This window comes from Thermobia domestica, chromosome 5 (assembly GCF_964235325.1).
Source record: "Thermobia domestica chromosome 5, izTheDome1.hap1.1, whole genome shotgun sequence".
In the NCBI taxonomy this organism is placed as follows: Eukaryota; Metazoa; Arthropoda; class Insecta; order Zygentoma; family Lepismatidae; genus Thermobia; species Thermobia domestica.
The window spans coordinates 73,080,911-73,106,783 of NC_137458.1; the positions used below are offsets into that span (position 1 = coordinate 73,080,911).

Consider the following 25,873-nt stretch of genomic DNA (forward strand, 5'->3'; position numbering starts at 1 on the left):
ATCTTTTCCCCCCTCAAAACTCAAGTCCTCTAAAAACAATTGCCCAGTGTAGCAGTAGTTTTAATAGTACTAGTAATTGTTATTTTTGTTGTTTTTATTTCCTGTAGTAGTATTATAGAATGCTTGTAGTAGTAGTAGGGTAAGTAGTAATTATACGACAGCAAAATTACTTATTCGACATTAGAGTAAAATTCTTCCCCAATTTTTTATTCCCTCCAATTTGTTTTCTGGATGGCACAACTTGCGCCATTCATCCCTTCTGTGGGCGGCCCTTCTCTCTTAAAACGAACCAACCTTTCCTTTCATACAGCTACTTGCGCGGTACTTCATTCATCGAGTATCGAAGCAGGGGGTACGGGGGTTCACCCCGGAAAATTTTTTAAAATTAGCTTCTCAAAATCGTGTTTTAATGCTATTCGGAGAGTAAAATTGCTAGTTCGAAAGTAGAGTAAAATCCCCCCCAAAATTTTTCTCAATGGCGCAACTTGCGCCATACATCCCCCCTGTGGGCGGCCCTGCTTGCATGATGAGAAGATTGTTTGGTGTGCCATTTCCGCCACACGCGTTATTGGGCCCATATTCTTTGAGACGACAGTGAACAATCACGTGTATATGGGAATCCTGGAGGAGTTTTATACACACTTGACCGAAGAGGAGCGTCAGTTATGTTACTTTCAGCAGGATGGTGCAACATGCCACACATCAGCTGCATCATTGTCCCTTGTACATGAGATGTTTACACCAGAGAGGACAATCAGCAAAGGCTTGTGGCCTCCTCGGTCACCAGACTTGTCCACGTGTGACTTTTACTTATGGGGACTGTTAAAGGGAAGAGTATACGAAACAAATCCACACACAATTGAAGAACTCAAGACCAGGATCCAGGATGTCACCAATAGCATTACAACACAAGAACTGACAAGGGTATATATGAATCGCCTCAATCGTGCTCACATGTGTGTTGAAGTGGGCGGAGGACACTTTCAGCACCTGCTGTGAAGGTGAGTAGTCATATTCAATACATTACATTTCATTTATGTGTTGTAGTTAATCATATTCAATACATTACATTTCATTTTATGTGTTTACTCTACGGGCCGGTTTTACGTGCCGCACCCTGTATTTACACACACGCTAATTACAATTTTAAATATTTCACCTCATTTTTTACTTTACAGCTACAATAAACTAGAAGAAAACCGAATTCAAGATTTCAACACATTTACATGCTGACGGGATTTTTCCAACATATTACAAAAAAAAAAAAAAAAAAAAAGTTATTTTTAAACTCTGACCGTCCATTCGACTGTTCCTATGTATGTTCACTCGCCTAGGGATCATATCGTCTACGATATGTCCATCAAATTTTAAACTTAAGACTTCTACAAGATTCTGTCTGGGGAGGGGTACAATTTTCTTCCTACTCCCAAAACTAAGGGCAGTTTACTGAAAGGTGAAAAATAAATATATATAAAAAGTCGATTATTCTCGAGAACAGCTTCAACGATTTTGTTTAAATTTGCTACATCAATATTTCTGGGAAAAATCCAGAAGGGGCAGTTAGTGTCTTGCGGTTGATTTCTCTTTTGGACGATTTTGTTTATATTTCATAAATAAATGTTTCATTAATAAATTGACAATATGACATCAACTCATTTGTTCAGACAAAATTCACAAGAAAGTTTACTGTTGGGACGGATTTTCTCAGTTAATTTTGTTTATATTTCAGAAACAAAAATTTTATTAATAACCCTAATATGGAACAAGTCATTTCTAATGAAAAAATCCAGAAGGATTAATTTTGTGGGTGACTACCGTTCAGAAGTTTTCCAAAAAGCGCCTTATACTTCTATGCGTATCTCACAGTTGAATGTTTCAATAATAGCTGCAGCATTACATGATTTATTTTAAGAAATTAAAGCGAAAAAGTTTACTGTGGTAGCTTGTACCTTAATCATTTTGTCACTATACAAATTATAATCATTGCGATTGTACTTTACAGTGGAACTATTTATAACTAATTCTTTTCGACGCTGTACTCATGCAAACAATATTATAGTGAATAATGAACAACTGAATGAAGAAGAATTAAAAAAAAAAAAAAAAAGATACGAGGACTTCAACTAAACATTTCTTCCCCCTCTGGGAGCGTCTTCAGCACTATTTTTACTACTGCGTTACCGGAACTTTACATCTCCTATTACCGTTTTTTTTTTCTTTTCTTTTTTTCAAGAACAATTTGTACAGAGTATATTTTAGACTTAATTTCGGTTTTTGATTGCCTTGTATTTGGAAAATCATTTTTTTTTTCCTTTTTTGTGAAAAAGAAAACTATTGTTAAAATTGTATTTTTGACCCCACGGTGTGTTTTTGATTTATTGATCTAATGTGGTTGTCAATTCATTTTTGGTTGTAAATTTTAAGACATCTAGGAGCTTGAAACCATTTTCTTTGAAAGAGAACAAAAATCACTAGGAGATGTCAAGGTAAGGATCCAGAAACGCATAATAAAAGTACTACTGAAAACATTCCTAGAGAAGAATAAAATATTCAATTACAGTAACAAACAGTAAGCCACAAGGTAAATAAGCTATTTTTAAAATTTTTCTTCATTTTTTGTTTATTATTCACTTAAACGTATTATATCGTTTTCTTAAAAAATTATGGATGCGTTAAAATATCAAAGAATAACTTTAGATAAAGTGAATACTTTCAAATATCTAGGGTCAGTGTTAACCAGGGTTGGCTGGTTTAAACCAGCTGTTTTTTTTAAACCAACATGATTAAACAAAAAAAAAAAAAAAAAAAAAAAAAAAAGAAAAATGCTTTAAATCGTATGAACTTAATGGTGACGTTTCTACATATCAAACCATCTTCATTAGTTTATTAGTTTTATCTCCTTTTCAACTTTTAATCAAGGCGTCCCATGTTCAATTCTCGCTCTTCTTTCACGTGTAAACCAAGTAGCAGTTCGGATGTCACTTTAAGCGAGTCTTCGTCTTACCTCAATATTACATAAGGATGTTAAGCCTAAACACACGAAACGAAACCAAATTGTATGCATGAATGCCTGTTGTTTTATGAAGAAGCCAAGGTTGCTTAAATATATTGATATAAATGGCAAAATTTATTGACTGCCTATGTAGCTTACAACGTTAGCCTGGATTGGACTTTCAGTTTTAATTTAATTGAATGATATCTATATACTAAATTTGTAATTTAATACCTCCGTTTTAGCATACTGATTATGATACGTTGACCATAACATCTTATATGCCAAGCGATAACGGGATTTTTATCAGGAGTCCTTCGTGAGTGAGTCGGCAAACTCATCGCATTTGCGGCCAATTAGTCCCGGTTTCGAGTCCAAACGGAGAACAGTTTCTCTTGGATGTAAGACGAGAAGCGGTTTGAATTCCGCTTTAAGCTTATGTGACCCCTTACAGCATAACCCCATTATTGCATAATAACACCACGGCGAAACAAACTTATTTCTGTTCATATGTAATATAAATACATAGAGCAAATTATTTAAACAAAAAAAAAAAAAAAAAAACTTTTTTTTCAATAAAAAAATGGTTTCTGCCAACCTTGATGTTTACAGACCAAAACCATTTTCACGAAGAAATTAAATTTCGACTAAAAGCAGGGAATTCTTGTTATTATTCAGTTCAAAATCTGTTGTTGTCGCAAATCTGTCGAGGGATTGGAAGCTTAAAATATATAAAACGACAACCATGCTTGTTATTCTGTACGGTTGCGAACATGATCGTTTACTCTGAGGGAAAAACGTAGACTGGAAATATTTGAGAACAAGATCCTGAAATGAATATTTGGACCCAAGAGAAACGGGAATGGGGAATTGCGGAAACTTCATAACGAGGAACTACATAATTTATACCGTTTACCAAACATTGTTAGGGTCATCAAGTCTAGGAGGCTCAGGTGGGCAGGTCATGTAGCCAGAATGGAAGAAGGTAGGAACGTTTTCAAAGACTTAACAGGAAGACCAATCGGAAAACGACCATTAGGAAGACCTAGGCGCAGATGGGAGGACAATACTACGATGGATCTCGCAGAAACAGGAATACAAAGTAGAAACTGGATCCAGTTGGGTAAGGATAGAAATCAGAGAGAATTTGGAGAGAATCTGTGAACGCGGCATTGAACCTCCGGGTTCCCTATGCCACAGAATTAGTTTTAGTTAGTAACAAACACGGAGGCACCTGGAAAGTCAGTTTTCTAATGAATACGTGCCCTATAATTTATATATAGAGAGATTAAGAAATAAGAAAAGGTAATTTTTCACATGATATGGCTGACACTTTTTAACGGGTTGTAACTTAGAAACGCATCACACAAAAAATCTAACAAGTTTCCATATTCCCTTACAATAGTAAACAAAAAACTCCAGCCAAAGCGACATAAAAATCGCTGTGGGTGGGTATCATCATGCGTCAGTTGAATTGACATGGAATGAACCTGTTCCTATCTTCATAAGCATTCGCAAAATATCTAGCGGATGGGTCCAGGGACGAAAATTTTCTTCCTCTGCTGTACATTCACATGATCTGGGATCAAACTGGAAAACCCGCGCACCAAAGTGCTCTGGAGCAGCCACCCGGTTCTCCTCTGTTACATGTTTTTCATATACTTGAACTTGGATTGTAGTTTTTGAAACAAGTGGGGAAGTCATGTGTAAGTAGCAAAGCAAGTAGGTGATTTTGCGTTCTGGCACGTATATAGATATCATTGCAATATTTCAATGGCCAGAAGAAACGATTACGTGTTGTTTACCACGGTATTGCTTGCCACGGCTCGATTTTTGTGTTGTTTGCCACGGTATTGTTCTCTCTGATTTATCTGATATCATAATCGTGAAGATTTATAGAAAATCGAATCATAAACTGAGGGTAGCCAGATGACTCTATTATAACAATCAGATCTATTACTTTTTATAAACAGAATACAAACGGTCCCAAACACGGTTAATGTTTCTATTCCGTAACCAAAGTTTGGAGTATTCATTAGACATTTCTCTCCAAATGTATTTTAAAAGTGATTTAGTTTCTTCTCAAAATTTAAATTATATCTGAATTCGTACCCTTTGACTTTGTCCGCTAGCTATTTTAGTAGATTTATGTTTTTGTTCGTGTGACATTAGATAAGACTCGATCGTTTATTAATTTATGTCTTAATGAGTTTGTATAGGCTAATTCTATTGATATGCGGTGGCTCAGTGGTAGAGCGTTTACCTCTGGTGCGCTGGGGGCCCTGGTTCGATCCCAGCTCGCCAAATGGACTTCATGGTGGACAAACACCGTGTGCGTGGGTTTTCTCAGGGTTCTTCCGTTTCCTCTCACTTTATTCATTCCACCATTGCATTCTTTTCTCATTACCACCGTCTTCTTTAGCCTAGCCGGCATAACTGTGGAACATAAAGATACATTTCATTTTCTAATGAGAAATAAACAAAACCCACTTCGCCCGGAGACCCTAAGCTCCAGAGGTGAATGCTTTACCACTGAGCCACGTTACAAAATGTCAACTGTAACATATTTCTCACCTTAACTATAGGTTGGTGGGCAACACGGAAATTTTAAAACTTTTTTCTCCCTTGGGAGAACTGCTTTATACTCTCATAGGGTCTCTTCTTCAACAATGATAATTTACGAAGCTCGAAATTGATGTCATATAGCCCTTCTGCTATTTCTAACTCGTTTCCAATATCCCGCAGCAGGCTTTCTACAGAGCTAATATACTACAGAGAATTTATGCACCCACATGCATGAAATAAAATGATGATTATAATTTCACATCATATTTGGTTCTTAGTCCTACGCGACCCCTATAATAATGCAGAATGCTCTGTAGTGGACAAAGACTGTGTGAGTAAGCCTTCTCGGGGTTTTTCTGTTTCCTTACACTTCTTCTTCAATACACAATTTTTCACTCATTTTCATCATCATCATATCCTTTACCGTACACGACATAATCGTGAGACGTAAAACTGAAACATTTCATTTATTTTTCTTAAATATATAAAATCAATTTCTTTAGTCGTTTAACATAACAGAAAACAGAATATTATGAAACATGAAGTGATATAAAGAACGCCAATTATATCAGTTATGTATCAATTATATCAATGAGAAAATACAATTATAACAATTTACTAAGTTATTGTGATATTAATGATGTTTTGTGTTCACTTCTTTGGAGCTTAATGTTCTCTTTCAGCGGCGAATCTAATGAGACCTCTCTCGTCCCTAAGGCGAGAACACTTACACTTGATCCAGGGGATCACAAACAGAGGTGCCAGACAACCCTTCCCTTTCATTCAGGTGTGTGCGAATCTTCACGATAACGAGATCTGATAAGATCGGAATGCAAATTTTGGGAACAACTTCGACTATGAGAACCTCTACCGATTTTCAAAATTCTGCCCTCATTCGATATGGCGACACTACCTAAGCAAGAAACTGGAACACTTTCTTGTCAGAACCTCCCCCTTCATCCCTATAATCTATATAAAATAACCAACAAGGGTTATGGGGACCTCTACCGATTTTCAAAATTTTGCCCTCATTCGATAGTGTGCCACTCACTAAGCAAGAAACTAAAACAATTTCTTGTCGGAACCTCCCCTTTCCCCCCATAACCGACACAAAACCGAGAAAGGTTATAGGGACGGATTTATATTTATACAGTAACTAATCTTCACCTTCTAAACTTCATTTCAGGTAACTCTGAAATAAGGTAGAAAGGGGGAATTGAAAGGTACGTTTTTGCCAACTTTTTTTCCCCTCACAGGTTATAGGTATTTTTCTAGTTTTTAAGAACTGATTGCATGTCGCAGGTTTTTGTCTGGCCAAACGTATATATTCTATAGTATAATTAATAATTATACTCATATATATACAGTATATGTAGAGCTCCTCCGTAGCTAAGCGGTTAGCGTACGCGCCTTTGGCGTGGGAGGCCCAGGTTCGATTCCCGGCGGGAGCTCATGTGGTTCGGATTCCACGTTAATCAGTAGGTCCACGTCTCATATAGCCTCGATGCTGAACGGGACGTTAAACTCAACATCAACTCAACTTACATATATATATATATATATATATATATATATATATATATATATATATATATATATATATATATATATATATATATATATATATATATATATATATATGTGTGTGTGTGTTGTTACGAGAAAATATTATTTTACATTTTATTCTTGTAGGTCTAATTGTATATATGCTTCGTTGTGTATTTTTGTTTTCTCTAGTCGCTTAACGTTATACGTTCAAGTTTATCTATCTATATAACTTTTCTAGTATGCTATGGAAAATTCCAGAGGGTAAGGACGGTTACAAAAAATATTTTAAACGATTTTTTGCGGATTCTTTTTAGCGAAGATAAGACACACCATAATAATAAAAGGATATGGTTACTCCAGGACATATAAGTGAAGGGATCCATTGCATTGTGCGGGAATTGGGAAGGAATCTTGGCTGTTAGAAGCAGGCTTTGCCCAAGTGGGCCAAGCCCGAAAAAACCAGGTGGGTTCTTCCAGGTTGGACCCACCTGAAAAAAACCCACCTGGGTTTTTGAGCTTTTTGTTAGTATATTGTTGGTACAACAAAGTTGATCACATTGAAAGTTATTTTTGTCAGATTTTGGTCTTTCCTTGCGCGAATTAGATGCTTTCACTTTAGGGGTACATCTTTCAACATAAAACTTTTATAAAATTCTGAATGAATAAGAAACCTTATCTTAGCTTCAGATAATTATAGAGCAAATTAATGTATGGATTATGCTTATAGCCTGTTTGAAGTAAAATACGCAACTTTATATTTTAGAAAATACTTTCCGTAAATAGTGTGCTCGCCGACTTGGCAACGCCGAGGGACGTTATCTCTCATATGTTTGACGGGTTTAAGGCCATAGGTGCCGATACTGCCAATAAATATGCAGTGCATTAGTAAAACTATTAGTATTATTTTTTATTACCTTTGATGGTAACACAAATATTCTTCAGTAAAGTTTGGTTTTCCAACAACAACAGTTTAGTTCAGTTATTTGTTGCTACTCTTCAAATAAGCATTCTGTACAATCAACACCAGCAATAGCGTAAAAATTCTTGTCAAATTTGAAAGCTTAATGTTTGGAGTTTCGAAGACTACGTAACGCTTACTATTTCAAGTGCTCAATTCAAAATTCCGTACTAGTTGACACTAGCGTCTCTGGCATCTAAAATGTGTGGGGGACATCAAGGAAAGTAATTTAAATGATACTACCTAGCCCAATCTGTTAACTATCTTCGATTCCATTTGATACATTTCTAACTACCTCCACGGATCCCCTGAGGTATATCAAGTACTCTGTTACAATCATTTCAAACTTGTTTCTCGTTCTCCATTTTGAAATAGTACTATCATAACTTATACAGAATTATAATAAAAACAAAAAATATAATACTAATCACGTAAAAATTATCCTGTAAGTTACAATTTACTGTTTGATTAAAACTCAATTTTTTTTTCGCATTGCACTTGTAAGTAACTCATCTCTATATCATCCTGACCTGAAACCCATGCTCAACTCCAATTAATTAACCAATATTTATAAGAATATTTTTACTTCACTATTTTTACTATTCCATATTATATACACTTCCAAAATAAAACTCTCGAAATCGTATTTAAGACCAATGGAGACTTACAAATAAATTATCATTTATCATACATATTGATCTCTATTCGAAATTTTATTTAATCGATTCCATTTGATACATTTCTAACTACCTCCACGGATCCCCTGAGGTATATCAAGTACTCTGTTACAATCATTTCAGAGCCTGAATATTATATTCCCAATAAACGTAATAATAAGATTATTTATTAACGTTATTTATATGTTATTCTGTCGTTAGTAAATAAATTAAATTAGAATAAAATATTGAATATTTTGTACTTCAAAATATTAGAGGGGACGCGTCCCCCTGCCAAAGACGACCATGCTAGTTGAAGTTTCGATGTACAGCGTGGTCCGAAAGTGGGAGTACCCCCCTTTAGTTTCAACAGTATAGTGTTAGTTATAATCTGTGCACAATTACCTTGAAGTCTTAAGAGTCATAAACATCGGTTTGATCACCACCCATGTCGTAACACAGCTGAATTTTGCGCCAAGTTCTCGCAGATGTCTTGCAGAAATACTCCGGAGTCACAAGGGTGAAGGCGTGTTCCACAGCTGCTCGTAATTCCTACGTTATGTGATATCGAGTGTTTTTTCTTGCTTTATGAAACCCCAGAGAGCACTGGCTGGTGTCGTCCGATCGGGACTTCTTAGAGGCCAGGCAAAGGGAGCTGGTGAAGATGCATAACCTCTTCCAATCCAGCGGTTAGGTAATTAAGCATGTGAGTCGCGAAGTGCGCTGCTGCTCCATCCTGCTGTATCACAACAGTGTCTTTTATACCATTTTCTTCCAGTTGAGGCACCAACCACTCATTAAGCATCTCCAGGTAACGATGTCCATTAACATCCTAAAACCGTCAGAAAATACCAATTAGGGGTACGCTCACTTCCGGACCACGCTGTACAGTAAAGAAAGCTGCATTTTCGAGGAAGAAAACTGTCGTGAAAGAAGTACTCGGGAAATTCCAGCAATTGAACGCACAAAGCATCGGAAGTGAATACTTCAACAATAAAATCATTTATTTTAAGCTGGAAAATATTTAATTTCATTTAAGACATTTTGAAACACTAACTTTAAAATATGAATTATATCTTTAATTGTTTTAAATTAATTTTCTGGCAAGAACTGTCTTGCAACAAGTGCTAGGAAAGTCCCCGTAATTGAACGCACAAAGTATGGGAAGTGAACTTCTAAAAAAACATTTGGCGAATGTCACTGAGGCTTCTGGGATGATTCGATCTACATTTGTTCATTCATCCTTTAGATCATAATACGAGTATTTCACCTCCATCAGCACTGACCCCCCCCCACCTGGAGTCTATCCGCCCCTGGTGTACAACACATACTACAGGATACCACTTTCAGTCTTTCAAGTTTAAATTTTCAGGGTACAAGCATGAAGCACTCTAAATATCCTGTATAGATTTTGGCGGCATACCAACGTAAAATTTCAAAATGGCGACCTTTTTTCTTCAAAATAGCTGTTATCCACGCTACAAAGAGCAATTTTCGGTTTTTTCAAGTTGAAATTTTGAGAGTAGAAGCACGAGATACTCTAAATTACCTGTACATATTTTGGCAGCGATCCAACGTAAAATTTCAAAATGGCAGCCATTTTTCAAAACAGCAGTGAATAGAAAATTGTTGCAAGTTGTGACAATGATATTCTTGAAATATAAATCATATTTTAACACATTTACCACAAAGACATTGAAATATTTCGAAAAAACCCAATTAAATCTGAAAAACCCATATGGGCCCAGGTGGGTTGGGCTTTTTCAAAAAACCCGGGTTTTTTCAAACCCTGGTTAGAAGCCTCCCGTCGTTGGTCTAGGTCATTGCCTCGCCTGGATTTTTTAAAAACTTTCCTATCTGTTACGGTTCGTTTTGAGTGCTAACCGAATGACGGAGAATTAGTTCTCTGAGGCCTAAATGATGGCTGTAGATTTTTCATTTTCTTTTAAATTAGGCATTCTTGAGGGACTAACCTAAATGGTGGTTAGAGCAAGGGAGAAATTCCTTGGATCTGAGTGATGACCGTAGTTAGTATGGAAATTTAGTTCAGATAGAAATAAGCTTGAGTGATAGCTTATCGGGATGAATGATTCACCTAATTTTTTAGCTAGGGGAAACTAGGAATTGGGATTGGAATTGAAAAAAAACTAAGGAAAACTTCATTAAGTTTTATTATTATTATTATTATTATTATTATTATTATTATTATTATTATTAAGCCAGAGAAACCTAAATGCTGGTTCTCTCTTTGTAATGAATAACCGTCTTTGGACTGAGTGATGTTCTTTGACATTTCTGGTTATTCTTAATTGTTTTTTTAGACGGAAGGTTGGAGTCAGGCCTTCCTGATAGATTTAGGGTAGGACTGAACTGTGAAGAAATGGCTGATCATTGAAGTCTAAATAGAGACTGATAGGTGGTGGTTGTACTGAGCGATGCACTTCGAACTTAAGGTACAGTACACCTAAGTTAAGGAGCTCGAAGATGATTTTCTTTTCGCTAATTGGAGAATTCGTATTGTCTGAAATTATTCTGATTTAATTCCTGAATAAAGATTATTCTTTACCCTGAATTCAGTTACAAGTTTTATTGAGAGGTGTTCACCCGAGTGGGTTGCTTATTATTAATTATGAATTACGTTAGTGTTTCTAATTGTTAATATCTCCTAGAGGAGCCTGAAGAGACGTAAGAAGAAACCAGCGATAGGTGTTAAAAAGAGATACGTGGAAGGAAACACTACAGGGTGTAAATGAAGAAAAGTCAAGCTTCCATTTGCTGTATATAACTTGTATTCCGATTAAAAAGTAATAGTTTTATATTGCCCAGAAAAAAATATATATATCTTTGTTTGCGCAAAATAAGAAATAGTTTAACTTATTTCTAAATCTCGAAGATTTGAATGCCTTTTCAAGCCTTCCAGTTATTGTTTATAGCACAGTATATTGTCCTGTGAACTTAATCCAAAATGTATCACGTACGAAAAAAAAAAAAAAAAAAAAAACTATAAGCCGTCAAAACTTTGACCGAAAACGTAAAAAAAGGAAAAACCAAGAGAACAAGCCCTGATATTCAAACATAGAAGGTAATAAGACTAACGCTAAATAACTATAAACTATTACAATAGAATGTGTTGAAACTCTGGATTGATAAACAGGTCCTCTCAGCATTATTGGCATACGCAACGGCCACTGGAGGCCTAAGTTGAACAAACTAGCTTAATAAGCACAAGACACTATAAAACAAAAGTCTACACCACAAAAGAAAGATAGTACAGCATTTAAATGAAGTTTAAGAAAAAAAATATTCACTTAAAGCAATCCACCCATTTGCCCCGCATCATGGGCCCAAATACCCCGTGGAGGTAATTGGGAGGTACACATTTTAACAAAATTTTAACGTCCTTACAGTAAGGATTCTAGGCTGGTTTTCTTCACGGCACCATCCTTATGATGTTTTGAAGCAGCAGTAAAACATGCGGCTCAAAACATTAACAGATGCGCAATTAATTATGTCTCCAACCAAAAGACACACAAACCTGAAGCTCGGATTCAAATACGTCATTTCTCAATCAAACGAGTTTTCTTTTTGGTCATTATTACACCCTCTCAAAGCTTTTTTTCTGATCAATATCTATCCAACCAAAATTTTAGTCTAATTACATTCCATAAAAATATACTGAAATGCAAAATATAAATTTTTAAAAAGTTTTCCACCCAATTGTCTACTTCAACTCTACTGAATTTGCTGTAAGCAGAAACTGATCAAAACATTAAAAATGCATAAAATTGAACTAAGTGCGTCAGCACCTGAAGATAGTCGGGTGGAGAGTGAATCAACCAAGTTCCCGCCGAGAGTTTGTAAGAGGAACACTGAAAGTTTGCGCGAAGTGGAATGGTTGATATTGTTCCAGACTTAGGTTTAATTGTGGTGCGTGCTACACACCCTGCGCCAAATTCCAGTGTTACTCTTATAGGCTGCAGCCAAGGACATAGGCTCTTCCACCCCTCAATTTAACGTTTTTAAAGTGTAAAGAACTAGGCTGAAAGTATCCTATTTCCGCCGTTATTTTATAGAATTTCAAAGTTCTTCTACGTACGGTAATTTCTTATGGAGAGAAGAGAGCTTCCGACAAGAATTTGTTTCACTTTCGTTCTTTGAGAAAGGTATTCTGTCCAATGAGTTCAAAGTTATGAAAATCGGAAGAGGTCCGCATAACCCTTGACGGTTATGGAGGGGAACGGGAAGGTACCAACAAGAAATTGTTTCAGTTTCGTGTTTAGAGAGTGGCATACTGTCGAATGAGGGCAAAATGTTTTTGAAAATCGGTAGAGATCCCCATAACGCTTGTCGGTTATGGGGGGGGGGGGAAGAGGAGGTTCTGACAATAAATTGTTTCTGTTTCGTGCTTAGGGAGTGGCATGGTGTCCAATGAAGGCAAAATTTTGAAAATAGGTAGAGGTCAACATAACCCTTGTCGGTTATGAAGAGGAAGGGGAAGGTTCAGACAAAAAATTGTTTCAGTTTCGCGCTTAGGAAGTGGCAAGCTGTCCAATGAGGGTAAAATTTTGAAAATAGCTAGAGGACCCCATAATTCTTGTCTGTTATGGAGGGGAGGTTCCGATAAGAAATTGTTTCAAGTTCGTGCTTAGGGAGTATCACCCTATCGAATGAGGGCAAAATTTTGAAAATCGGTAGAGGTTTTCATAACCCTTGTCGGTTATGAAGGGGAAGGTTCCGACAAGAAATTGTTTCAAGTTCGTGCTTAGGGAGTGTCACCCTATCGAATGAGGGCAAAATTTTGAGAATCGGTAGTGGTCTTCATAACCGAAATTGTCCCAAATACTGTGGCAAACAACACGCCACCGAAGAAACTTCTTTTTTTAACTTGAGGGAAATTTTTTATCTAATCGGAAAGTAAATGTGTTTTATTTTAGGTTCTGCCTAATAACGATACTCAAAGTTTTTTTTTTTTTTTTTTTTTTAAAGAAATTCATGCTCACTAAACAAGTCTAATGAGGGATTTTGAAGCGTTTAAAGTTGCTTATTGTTGGTACTATTTTGAAAGAATGGATACTGACGACAGATATTTGGGTGAAATTAAGAAATTAGCTCCCCGAATTGAAATATGGCATTTCTATTGACATTTCGATTTAGAGTTTTATAAGAATGTATGTTGGTGAAGACGAAGAGTTATTACGTTCTGTGTAGCGGCACGGATTATTCAAATTGAACAGAAAGCGTGACACATGTAGCAAAGTATTGAAATTAAGAAATTGAGGAACAGTTGCATATTGAAATGTGAAATCGTGTTAATGGCGTGAATTATCATTAACAACAGTCGCCAGTGAAATATACATCTTTCGAGGACACAAAGCTGTCGATTCAATACGGGGAAAAAAGCACATGGAAGGTTATTTATCAGAGTACATATTCCAATCCGGTACGACACAACGAGGCAGTGGTCCATAGTGTCCTGAATCGTGTAAACCGCAGATGTCAGTAATCGCAGTCAATGTGTTAAGAAACAAGTAACCTAACGTAACCTAGTGTTTTTAGCTATTCTCGTTTACGCGCATATCCACCGTCGCTGACGCGTCTGCTTCCTCGTTATGGTTCTGGTCCCCCTTCTACACTCCTGCTTTCTAGCGGCCACCTAGCACAGGTTGGTTTGTGGTATTTATGGCATAGTTCCGGATGTAGGATTTACATCTAAACGGTGAAATCCTCTTGAAGTGAATATCCACTTAGTAATTCTTAAGAAACATTTTCGAAGGTAGTGACAGTAAATTGTCTGATAAATGACAAAATTTTAACGTTTCTAAGCCTGAAATTATTAAACCTAATTTGCAGTACAAAGATCATAACAACTACGACTATAATTATCAAATATGAGTACAAGGGAAATATAATACCATAGAATAAAAGATAAAATTGATCATGCCACTATAATACCAGAAAGCTTTCCGTACAAAAAAGGTAACTTACCTCCTTACAAAGCAAATCATTAACAAGCTTTATTATTTAAAGCTTAATACAAAAATTAAAAACAATTACGAATTTCCACTTCCTTTTTCCCATTTACTTCCTCCTAAGCAGTGTAGGCAAGTGCCAAGTGTTTCAATCGGAAAATCCAAGTACTTACGTCAGTATAGTTTAGGCTTCAAAAATAAATAAATAAATAATATAACATGTGTCATACATAAGTGAATATAAATTTGTAATTTTTTGCTAATAAATTCTTTTATTTTTCACACAAAAAGACTATGTGTACGTAATTAATTTGTGCTTACATTAACACAGTAAAAACACAACACTAATGAATTGCGTATAATCTTCGGGAGCGGGGATTTCCGGACACATACACTTACATCCGTGTGATAAATCTAGGAAGTAATTCTGCATACCAAAATACGACTTTATGTTCATATACGTCAAGAACGTTATAATATAGCAATTTTTATAACATCCTTGATATATATATATATATATATATATATATATATATATATATATATATATATATATATATATATATATATATATATATATATATATATATATATATATACGTGGGCGGCGATTAGGGGGGCAGTTGCCCCCGCACTTTTTTAAAGTAACCCTTAATGTATATAGTTTCATTTAGAAATGTAAAGTTTTGTATGCATTATTGGTTCATAGATAAAATGGTGCCATATATTTGCCGTTCCGTGGGTACGTATTGGTTGTCTTCCCGTGGAGTAAAGAAAACAACAGGAATTGCGTTTTAATTGTCACAGAAAATAACCCCAAAATTAACCTATTGGAGCACAACAATTTGAGCATACTTTCACTTTTTAGAAGGGGTCGATATGTTAGTCAGCCGCTTTGAAACTAATTCAGAGAGCATTTCGCAAAAGAAGAAAAAAAGTATTTCACAAGTTATTTTTAATTGCACAAAAATTGGCAGTTCCTAAAATGCCTTTTCTTCTTTCTAAAGTAAGGGAAAAAATCGTAATAAGAAACAACTTCTATTTTTTCCATTGTTTTGTAGTGTAATCAGGGGTTTAGCCAGAAGGTTTGTGTAGGGGGGCCCGTCGTTTCTGAGGGGGGGGGCAGCTACAATGTACAAAGCCAAAAAAATATGTTGCTGCTAGTCTGCAAAACTAAAAACACTATTTTAGCTGCTGCTTATTATTATTATTATTATTATTATTATTATTATTATTATTATTATTATTATTATTATTATTATTATTATTATTATTATTATTATTATTATTATTATTATTATCCGTAAATTATATTCAATATAGTTTTTATTATGCTTAATCAAAAACTACTGCCCGGGACCAAACGCTATACTTTTGTGCATAACTATAAAGGTAACCAAGAAAGTTCTGTCCCTTTTCGTAGAGGTCTCTGTTCAATTGGACCTCACATCGTGAGTTGAATGCGAGTGGAGATAAAGCGAAAGTCAGTTGTTGTTGTCGGTATATCCAACATACTACCTGGTTGTGGCAATTCAGACACACCGGGAAATTGCGTAAAGACAGAGGGAACATGGGACTTCCACAGAGCGTCATAGAAGCATGTATGCTGAACGAGTTCAAATGAAGGTCAAACGCCGCTGTAGCGGGACAGAACATATGCCAGGCCTTTGGTGAGGGTGTCGTGATGATGCGGACATTGCAGCGATGGTTTAACAAGTTTAAGGACGATGACGAAAAACCCGAAAACACCACGTGCCAGAAGACCAACACATGTACAAAGGGGAACTGGGACTACAATTCAGTGTGTGGAGAAACCATTCGGCAGCACATCCATCAACTTGTGAAGCACTACAAGTTGGGTCGATGGGTCTCTCATATTTTGACTCCGGGCCAGAAGGCAACGCGGCAGTCGCCTGTGTTTATTTACTGTTTCGGAGCCATTTCTGGACAGGGCGTTAACATGTGATAAAAAGTGTCCTATACGAAGCTCCACGACGTCGTCATCATTGGTTAGTATCCCATGAACCGATTTCAAAACAACCGAAACCAGCACTGTACCAGAAGAAGGTCCTTATGTGTGTTTGGTGCATCGTGCATCGGGAACTGCTACCAGCTGGTCAGAGCATCAATGCAACTGTGTAATGTCAGCAGTTGAGCTGCGCTCAACAAAAACTCAAAACTCTGGAGCCATCACTTCTGAATTGCAAATGTGTCCTCGTTTACGGGACAACGCTAAGTCTCACGTGGCTAGGATGACTCAGGACACCATTTTTCGCCTTGGATGGGAAACAATATTGCAACCACTATATTCCCCGCGTATTGCACCGGCCAATTATCATCTGTTCCATTCTTTGGACAGTCACATTAGAGGACGCCATTTCAAATCCCTAGTAAAAGTCCAAAATGCACCTGATACTTTCTTCGTTTCACGGCCCACCACGTTCTACCGCGATGGATTCCATGGCCTTCCAGAACGTTTTCAGAAGGTCGTCGATGTTGATGGGGACTATTTTTCATCTTCCAGGTTAGGTGACATATCGATGTTCGAAGGTGGTGGGTGAAAAAGCAACAAAACGTTTCTTGGTTACCTTTATATTTAAATTTAAGACCTTGTATACAGAACCTATCTACACAAGATTGATTTTCTTTGAAATTTCACTTAATTTCTTTACGGTTTCCTGACAAACATACTTATTTATTATTCGTGACTAAAAAAAAAAAAAAAAAAAAAAAAAAACATAACTATTTTATTACACTGGGTAGAAATGAAAGAGAGAGCGAATGAAATCCAAATTGAATAAAAGCATTGTTTCTCACCAAATTTTCCATCCTCTATGTCTTTTAAAACACTTGTTAAAGCATATAAAAATATACTGTAGTTACAAATCAGTTTAGTACTTTGTTTTATGGCTGTATTTGTAGTACCTTGTTAAAACGTTTGTCTTCAAACTGTCAAATATAAATCGCAGTAAATTGTGTAATCTGCTGTCACAAAAAGTATCCTATTTTTCGATCGGTATAAGGAAGAGATAGTATACTATTTTTCGATTGGTATGGAAAAATAATATTTCTCCATACTATTTTACCATAAATTATTAATTGTCAATAAACTATGTTACTTTTAAATGAATGAAGCGAGATAATTTTACTATGATGTTTTAAAAGTTGGTCATTTGGGGGGGCCAGGAAACCATTTGGGGGGGCCCGGCCCCGATGGGCCCCCCTTGGCTACACCCCTGAGTGTAATATATGAATGAAGTGGGTGTTAGGAGTGTACAATTAAATTTAGTGAATTCAACATAATTCTAGGTTTTAATGTTATTTTGTATAACTGGAGTATGGAGTGAATCTAATTAATGATGTGTTTTGATGTGCTCCAAGAAAGTGAAAACTGCACCTAATGGCAACGAATATGTTTCGGGAAGTTGCAAAAGCAAATATTTCTTTAAATGTCGTACCGTAGCATAAGCTTGTAATATTTACTGTCTTTCATTTTCTAAGAGTAATAACATACATTTAATAGCATGTGTGGAATTGAAAATTAAGTTATTCATTAATCCCAGTTTCAATATGACTTTTGCAAAACAAGCATCATTATTTATTACTATGATTAATATTATCCTTTCTATTTATTTGTTTTGCAAATTTGTTATTCACTAATCTGATCACACAGTTTTCCAGACAGAATTTTAAGATGTTCATGAGCAAGAACTCAAATCTCTTCTTACACTTTTGTTGTTTAAAAGTACAAAGGGCTACTACCTACTCGCTTTCCTCTTGTCAATTTACTTAATAAAATATGAAATACTATATACGGTATTTTAACTGAAAAACATAGTACCCTATTAGTTATACAACCTTTCGTCAAACAAAATATTAGAAACAAGCAGAAAAATTAACATTTATATGCAAATATTCAGATCATGTCTTGCCCCCCCCCCCCCACTTTTAACGTCCAATCGCCGCCACTGTATATATATATGCTGTAAATTGCATAGTTTCCGAGCATGAGGTTGCCGAAAACGGGAGAAAAGCAATTTTAGAACTTCTTTTGGCAAGCAACCGAGGACGCCTATCCTGGGGACGGGAAGCCCGTGCCCCCAATACTGATGAAGGCCCATGTGGGAAAATTTATACTAACTAACTAACTCTATGGCCTATGGAACCCCGAGGTTCAATGTCGCGTTCACAAAAGCTCTCCATTAACTTCTATTTTTAGCGAACTGCATCCAGTTTCTACTTTGTATTCCAATCTCTGCGAGTTCCACCTTAATATTGTCCTCCCATCTGCGCCTAGGTCTTCCTAATGGTCGTTTTCCGATTGGTCTTCCAGTCAAGACTTTCAAAGCGTTTCTACTTTCTTCCATTCTAGCTACACGACCCGCCCACCTAAGCCTCCTAGACTTGACGACCCTAACAATGTTGGGTAAACCATATAAATTATGTAGTTCCTCGTTATGAAGTTTCCGCCATTCCCATTCATCTTGGGTCCGAATATTCGTCTCAGGATCTTGTTCTCAAATACTTTCAGTCTATGTTCTTCCCTCAGAGTAAGTGACCATGTTTCGCAGCCATATAGAGCAACAGGCATGATTATCGTTTTATATATTTTAAGCTTCAAATTCCTCGACAGAATTCGCGTCGACAAGAGATTTTGTACCGAATAGTAACACGAATTCCCTGCTTTTAGTCGACATTTAATTTCGCCATGAATATGATTTTCCTCTGTTAATATTGATCCTAGATATTTGAAACTATCCATTTTATCAAAAGTATTATTTAATATTTTAACGCATCCATAATTTGCTGTATTCCGGTCCCGACGCACTTCCATGTATTTAGTTTTCTCTGCATTTACTTCTAAACCCTTGTCCCTGTAAGCGTTTAATAAGATTTCTGCATTTCTTTCTATTGTTCTTCTATCATCCCGTATTAAATTTACATCATCAGCATATGCCATAACCTGGTGAATACCGTTCAACTGTAGGCCTGGTTGCTATCTTTGAATTTCCTTATAGCGTATTCCAGAACAAAGTTAAATAATAATGGCGACAACGCATCTCCTTGTTTCAGGCCATTTTCGACGTGAAAGCTCGTGGAGAAAAATTTTCCTACCCGGACTTTATTTTGGGATTCATTTAAACATATCTTAATTAATTTAATTAGCTTTCTCGGTATTCCAAGTTCTGTAAGAACGTTGTATAATGTTTCTCTCCTAACCGAGTCGTACGCCTTTCTAAAATCAATAAATAGTTGATATACCGGTGTATTGTATTCCCAGTTTTTTTCGAGTATTTGGCGAATGGTAAATATTTAGTCGATAGTTGATCGATTTCGTCTAAATCGGCACTGTCTAGTTTATTCTTACTAGAACATAATATTCATTAGTGAACCTCTTTTAACGTTGTACGAATCTAGTTAGTTCTTTAATTTCAGGGCTTGTCATCATAATGGTTACCGTACTTTGCACTTCAGGGCAGGATGTAATGGAGGGTATACGCGGATATACGGAGTATACCCACCTCTGATTTTTGGAAACTACCGTATAGCCACGTAACATTTAGGAAGTACGCGGGTAAATGCTATATTCGATCCATGGTATAGTCACTTCATTGGAACAAACCACAACTTCTTTTCATGTTCTGTATTTCAAAACAAAAATTCTCACTAAACAGCTGGTCGTCAGGATGTTGCTGCGAATGATGTCTAAATTCTTTTAAAATGCGTTTTCGGGGTGTGGAAATCGAACTTTCCGAGAATACCTTCTATAAGGGAAAACAGCACTCTGAACCTGCAGTGTTTTCCCTCAAGATGTTACATGTGCTGTCCCTATCTCCTGAAAGCTGATCTCTGGTATTATAATAAAATAAAGCCAAGCTGTTTCCTAATGTTTTTATTGGAAGCTCTTTTGTTTCTAAAGATCAGTGAGAGATAAGAGTTGAGAGGTGTGGAAGGAGGAGAGTAAGGAATAGGGCCTATATTCATGTGGTAACATTGAATTTGTTCTGTTTTGACATAGCAGTGACACACTGTTCACTTCATCTTTGATCCAAATTCAAAGTTTGCCAATTGGATACAATTAGAGAAAAGGCATTACGGGATGGAGCCTGTTCCTTTCTAATCGCGGAAGGAGGTTCCAAAAAAATGTGCTCTTCACTTTAGTTCAAGGGTTAAGAGGAAATTAAATGAATATATTTGAGCCAAGAAATCGTTGAACTCCACAAAAGTAACAAAACAGGTGACCTATCGTCGGTCTAGTTTCAAGTATTCACCATCGTTCCCAATACCATTAACTACAACGCTAATGTTAGTGTTGCAGCGTTGCGCAACGACCAAAGTATTTCAAGAAAAAATATTATTAGCAATAGTAGTAAAGAACAGAAGAAATACTTTCTACTCACATATATACTTTAAATAACATTTTTTTTTACTTCTGTAACTGTCCGTTTCGCCAATCCGTTTAAAAAAGCGAAAAATAATCCGTCACAGAGTCTCTAATTTATATTGTGTTGCAGCGAGCATACAACGACCAGATTCCTTCAGCGCGGGAATTGGAGCAAATGTTAAGTCTCCTTTCCCCTATTTCAGAAGTTAAAGGGTCTGGTCGTTGCAGTGCTTCTGCAACACAGCAAGATTTCCAGTGAATGAGAAGATTTTTTGCGCTAAATAAGCTTTCTGAATTTTATTTCACTAGCAATTAACAAATGGAATTTGTTTTTATGCATTCATATTTTTATATTACGGTACTTATACTGAAGCAAATCAATATAATGACAATTAAAAAAAAGTGATAGCAGAATTACAAAATAAGAAAGAAAATATTTAGTAAAGCAGAAATCAAATGAAAGTAGATCCGCATTCACAAGTTAATTCTTAGCTTATATAGATAATGAAGGTTTCTTCTACAGTAATTTGTGAACTAAATATTAATAAGTCAATATGCAGAATTCCCCACCCCTATGTGGATAGTATTTCAGTATATACATATTTCTTTTATAAAATAAGTATATTTTATACTCTTGAACTGTAAGGTGGGGAACGCCACATTGAATTTGGAACTAGTTAGCAATGCTCAGAGGCGTAGCCACGAGGGGGGTCCACCGGGTCCGGACCTCCCCAAAATTTCGAAACTCAACTAGTATTTGTAGACTTTCTTAACGAACTATATTTGTTTAACAGAGAAATGATTGATGTAAGCTAAATACTTTATTTTACGCTTCATCATGTACTTTTTCTTTTCTTATAGAAATAATCGTTCTATCATTTTTTCTAAAAATATAGGTGACAGTAATTAAGAACTACTTATCTTTTCGGGTACAGTAAAAGACAGGTTCGTTATTAAGTAGACGTATTAGACCTTCCTCAAATACTTTGGACCCCTCCCAGCTAACATGTTGTTCCTATATCTGTCGGGTTTCAAGGTTGCTTTCCAGAACGTTGATAAACATTATTTCGCCTCATGTGAAAGTATATTGTGTTCATCGTGCATTGCGTAACAACCAAGACGGATGATTTGGAATGTAGTTTTTTTTCTTTTACGCATGTGTGTGTGTGTGTGTGTGTGTGTGTGTGTGTGTTGATATATGAATAGGGTTGAAAACTCCGTAAAATAAAAAAACCGGCACTTTCTCAAAATTCTCTATGATATAGGTCTTAGCGTGAAGTATCTCTGTTCGGACTTATCCATGGAAAGGAAATGTACTATCGTGAACGAAAGTGCATTAACACATATATTCTGTATGTCCTTAGAACTTTCACCAATAAGCTTAATAGATACATTGTGCTATAAATGAGAAACTGAAATTGATCGATCGGCATTGATCAATTTATTGTATTTACCAGTAACTACCATTTCTTTAAAATTATCGAAACAGATGAACAAAAGTATAATAATCTTTATGTGACAATTTTGGATTTGGAAAATGAAATTCACTCTTTAAACATATAGTCTCTATTTCAACTATAGGAAATTGCTTTAAGAAGTCCTTTTCCACTCTTAATAAATGTACAAAATTCCTTGAAAGTAAATTTCAAATTTTCCCTGATACAGTCCCTATCATCTCTCTAAAATTTTCTAAACATGTGAACAAAATATATTAATCGTTGATAGATGGTGAAAAGTAACAGTTTTGAGTTTACAGAATGACAGCTACTTTTCAATATCTACACTTCGAACTAGATACAAATTTGAAAAAAAAAAAACGGTTATAGAGGGGCTGGTGAGAAGTTTGGATCCGTCACCGGCTTTAATCAAAATAACGGCAATTTTTCCGGCCAGGCCAATGAAAAGCCGGCCAGTTGACAGCCCTATGTATGAATATGTGACATTCGCAATTCATATACTAGTATCTCTTTTGTATCAGCTGTTTTGGTTATTAGTTATTAGATTTAATTTTATTGTATGTGCTTTAATTCTGTACATAACCTACAAATTCTGAATAAATTGCATATCATGACTTCTGTAAATAACTTACAAAAGATTACCCAGCTTTCAACTGAGGAAAAACTTACAATTAAGGCTTAGGCAAAACAAGCAAAGTGCAATTCAGGAGAGTGCTCGAAAAAAAAAACCGGTTTAAGTTTACTGGCCATCTTATGGCAGTAATGTTGTATGCACTAGGTACATGTCCACAATTTATTTGAAATTTTCCTAGATAAATTGTAAATAAAGCGTGTTCAATGTACATTTTTTATAACATTAATCTCTGCTACGGACTCTCTTCAGTCTACACTGAAGAGGAATTCGGATCACTGTCAGGGACTGAGTTTGCTTGAATGAATTGTTCACAAAAATAAAGAAAAAAATATTTAGTGAATCTACAAAGCTTCTGCAATTAATATTAACTGTACCTATGGCGTCAGTAAAAGAAGAAAAATTTTTTTTCACATCAAAAAGAATTTACACTTTCAAGAAATTGAATGTCCCAAGAAAGGTTATCACCATTGGTTATGCTTTCCATCGAAAAAGACCTGACAATAAGAATACTAGAGTTCAACCAGCATGTATTAGGCAGATTTTTTCCAATCAAAGAGAGAAGAATGAACTTACTAATTAAATAAGGTGATTAATCGGATTAAATGTTCTGCATTTTTTATTTTTAAAAACACAATTTTATTTAATTTAACATGTCACATAGCATTTGCATCTAAAATTATGCTGATTAGTCAATAATTATGCTGATTACACTTTATATCTTCTGTCTCCGATCGTTCGTACTGCAACACCCGAAACCACAAACCACCGGCCGCCACTGCTACAACAGCGAATCGCGGATTAGTACTGCTCATTTGTAGCCACAATCAATGGCGCCGATTTCTCTGTAACTTTAGGGGGGGCATTATAAAAAATAATATAACAATACATATAACAAGAAAAATACATATAAAAATACATATTCATAAAAATACAGGGGGACCCACATGAGCTTTGGGGGCGGCCCCCCAGGATCGGCGCCCTTGGCCGCAATTGACATCAAAGAAAGCGGCGATTGATTTCGATAAATATTCAGCAGCTAGTATTAGCAATAGTGTTTCCGCAACCTACTGGGCAAAAAAGGGAGGGGTAAAAATAAACATTTTTCTTTGTTTTTTCGTTCAGATAAAAATATTTGAACAAAATTTGTTAATAGAAGAGGGTAGAAAAGAAAAGTCAGAAAAGATTTGTAGAGTATGAGCATGTTATAGCAATCTTTGATCATTTCAGAACAGCCGTTACTTCCAAAATATTTGCTTAGTAGTTTGGATTGACCAATTAAGATTTGATTTATTTATTTCATATTATAAAGGTTGTTATGGCATCTCCAGCTTGATGACGAAGGTATCAGAGGGATAACATCTTTCGTTAAAGGTATTAGAAATGAGGCTACTTGAGACCTGTAAGTGAATTATCATTCTTATATTTGTCTGGTGTGAATAAAGAAAAATTTCTCTTAGGATACCTGATCTGCAGAGGCTTTTTCACATCTTCTTGACCGATTTGTTATTATTATTATTATTATTATTATTATTATTATTATTATTATTATTATTATTATTATTATTATTATTATTATTATTATTATTATTATTGGAATTTACATCTGTGCGAACGCCCCAGGTTTAAATCTCGCTGGAAACAGCTGTTCAAGTAATTCTACTTTTGAATAAGTGGCCAGCCATCCTCACTGGTCTATCCAAGCTTTTCTTTGACAGATTAAGTGAATCCTGGAATCAGTTGTTGAGTTGTTGAGTTGATTTTAGTTTAGCGTCCCTTTCAGCAGCGAGGCTATATGAGACGTGGACCTACTGATTAACGTGGAATCCGAACCACATGAGCTCCCGCCGGGAATCGAACCCGGGTCTCCCGAATCCTGGAATCAGACATCACCTTATAAGTCCAGGCAGCGTCCCTTTCAAATCCTTTTGTCTGACAGCGTGCTCAAAATTTAATAATTTAACAAGCAGTCATGAAATATCTTTCAATATCTGAGAAAATGTCTAATCACCGAAATTGTAATCTACCTAGAGGAGCTAGACTTGCGGGTTTTCTTATTTGCTTCCTCAGTTTTAACTTAAAAAAAAAAAAACTAACTTAAAAATTCAAATTTGAATTTATAAAGTGGAAAAGCTCCAATTTTTTAGTTTACAATTTTTATTTCTTTTAGAAAAGACTTTTAGGAGGAACGCGTTTTAATCTTTAGCGATTTTTCCTTTTCTCCAGGGTGAGTATTTGTTTTATTTGATTTTACTTTATTTTCATCCATAAATCATACATAATGCTCGAAGGAAGACGAGCGTATGAATCGAACACATCAATAAATAAGATACAAAGAAATAGTTATTACATACTAAAAAAACAATAACGAGACAAAATAGGAGACATGTTACATGAGACAAAATTACACTATACAATCTACAAGCTGCATTTAGCAGACAGGTATTCATCCACTGAATAAAAAACAATTGTCCAATATATACTTCTTTGTAATTGATTTAAATACATTCATTGATTGAATGTTACGAATATCTGTAGCAAGGTTATTATATAATGTTGGACTTAAGTAAATGGGACCGTTCTCAAACAATGTTGTGTGGTGATTTTGCATGTGGATATTTTCCCTATATCTAACATTATGACAGTTTCCTTTATAGACAAAGAATGTATTAAGATTCTGACCCGTGAAAATTAATAACTGTAATACATAAA

At 35.7% G+C, this 25,873-nt stretch overlaps 1 protein-coding gene across 1 annotated transcript in view; it reads right to left on the reverse strand.

Annotated features, from left to right (window-relative positions):
• Positions 1 to 14,863, reverse strand: part of LOC145685963 (uncharacterized) — a gene marked incomplete in the record, with an annotated part of 117,056 nt that extends 102,193 nt beyond the window's left edge. Inside the window, 1 exon segment of the mRNA XM_081758755.1 lies at positions 14,705 to 14,863.
• Between the last annotated feature and the right edge of the window lie 11,010 nt (positions 14,864 to 25,873).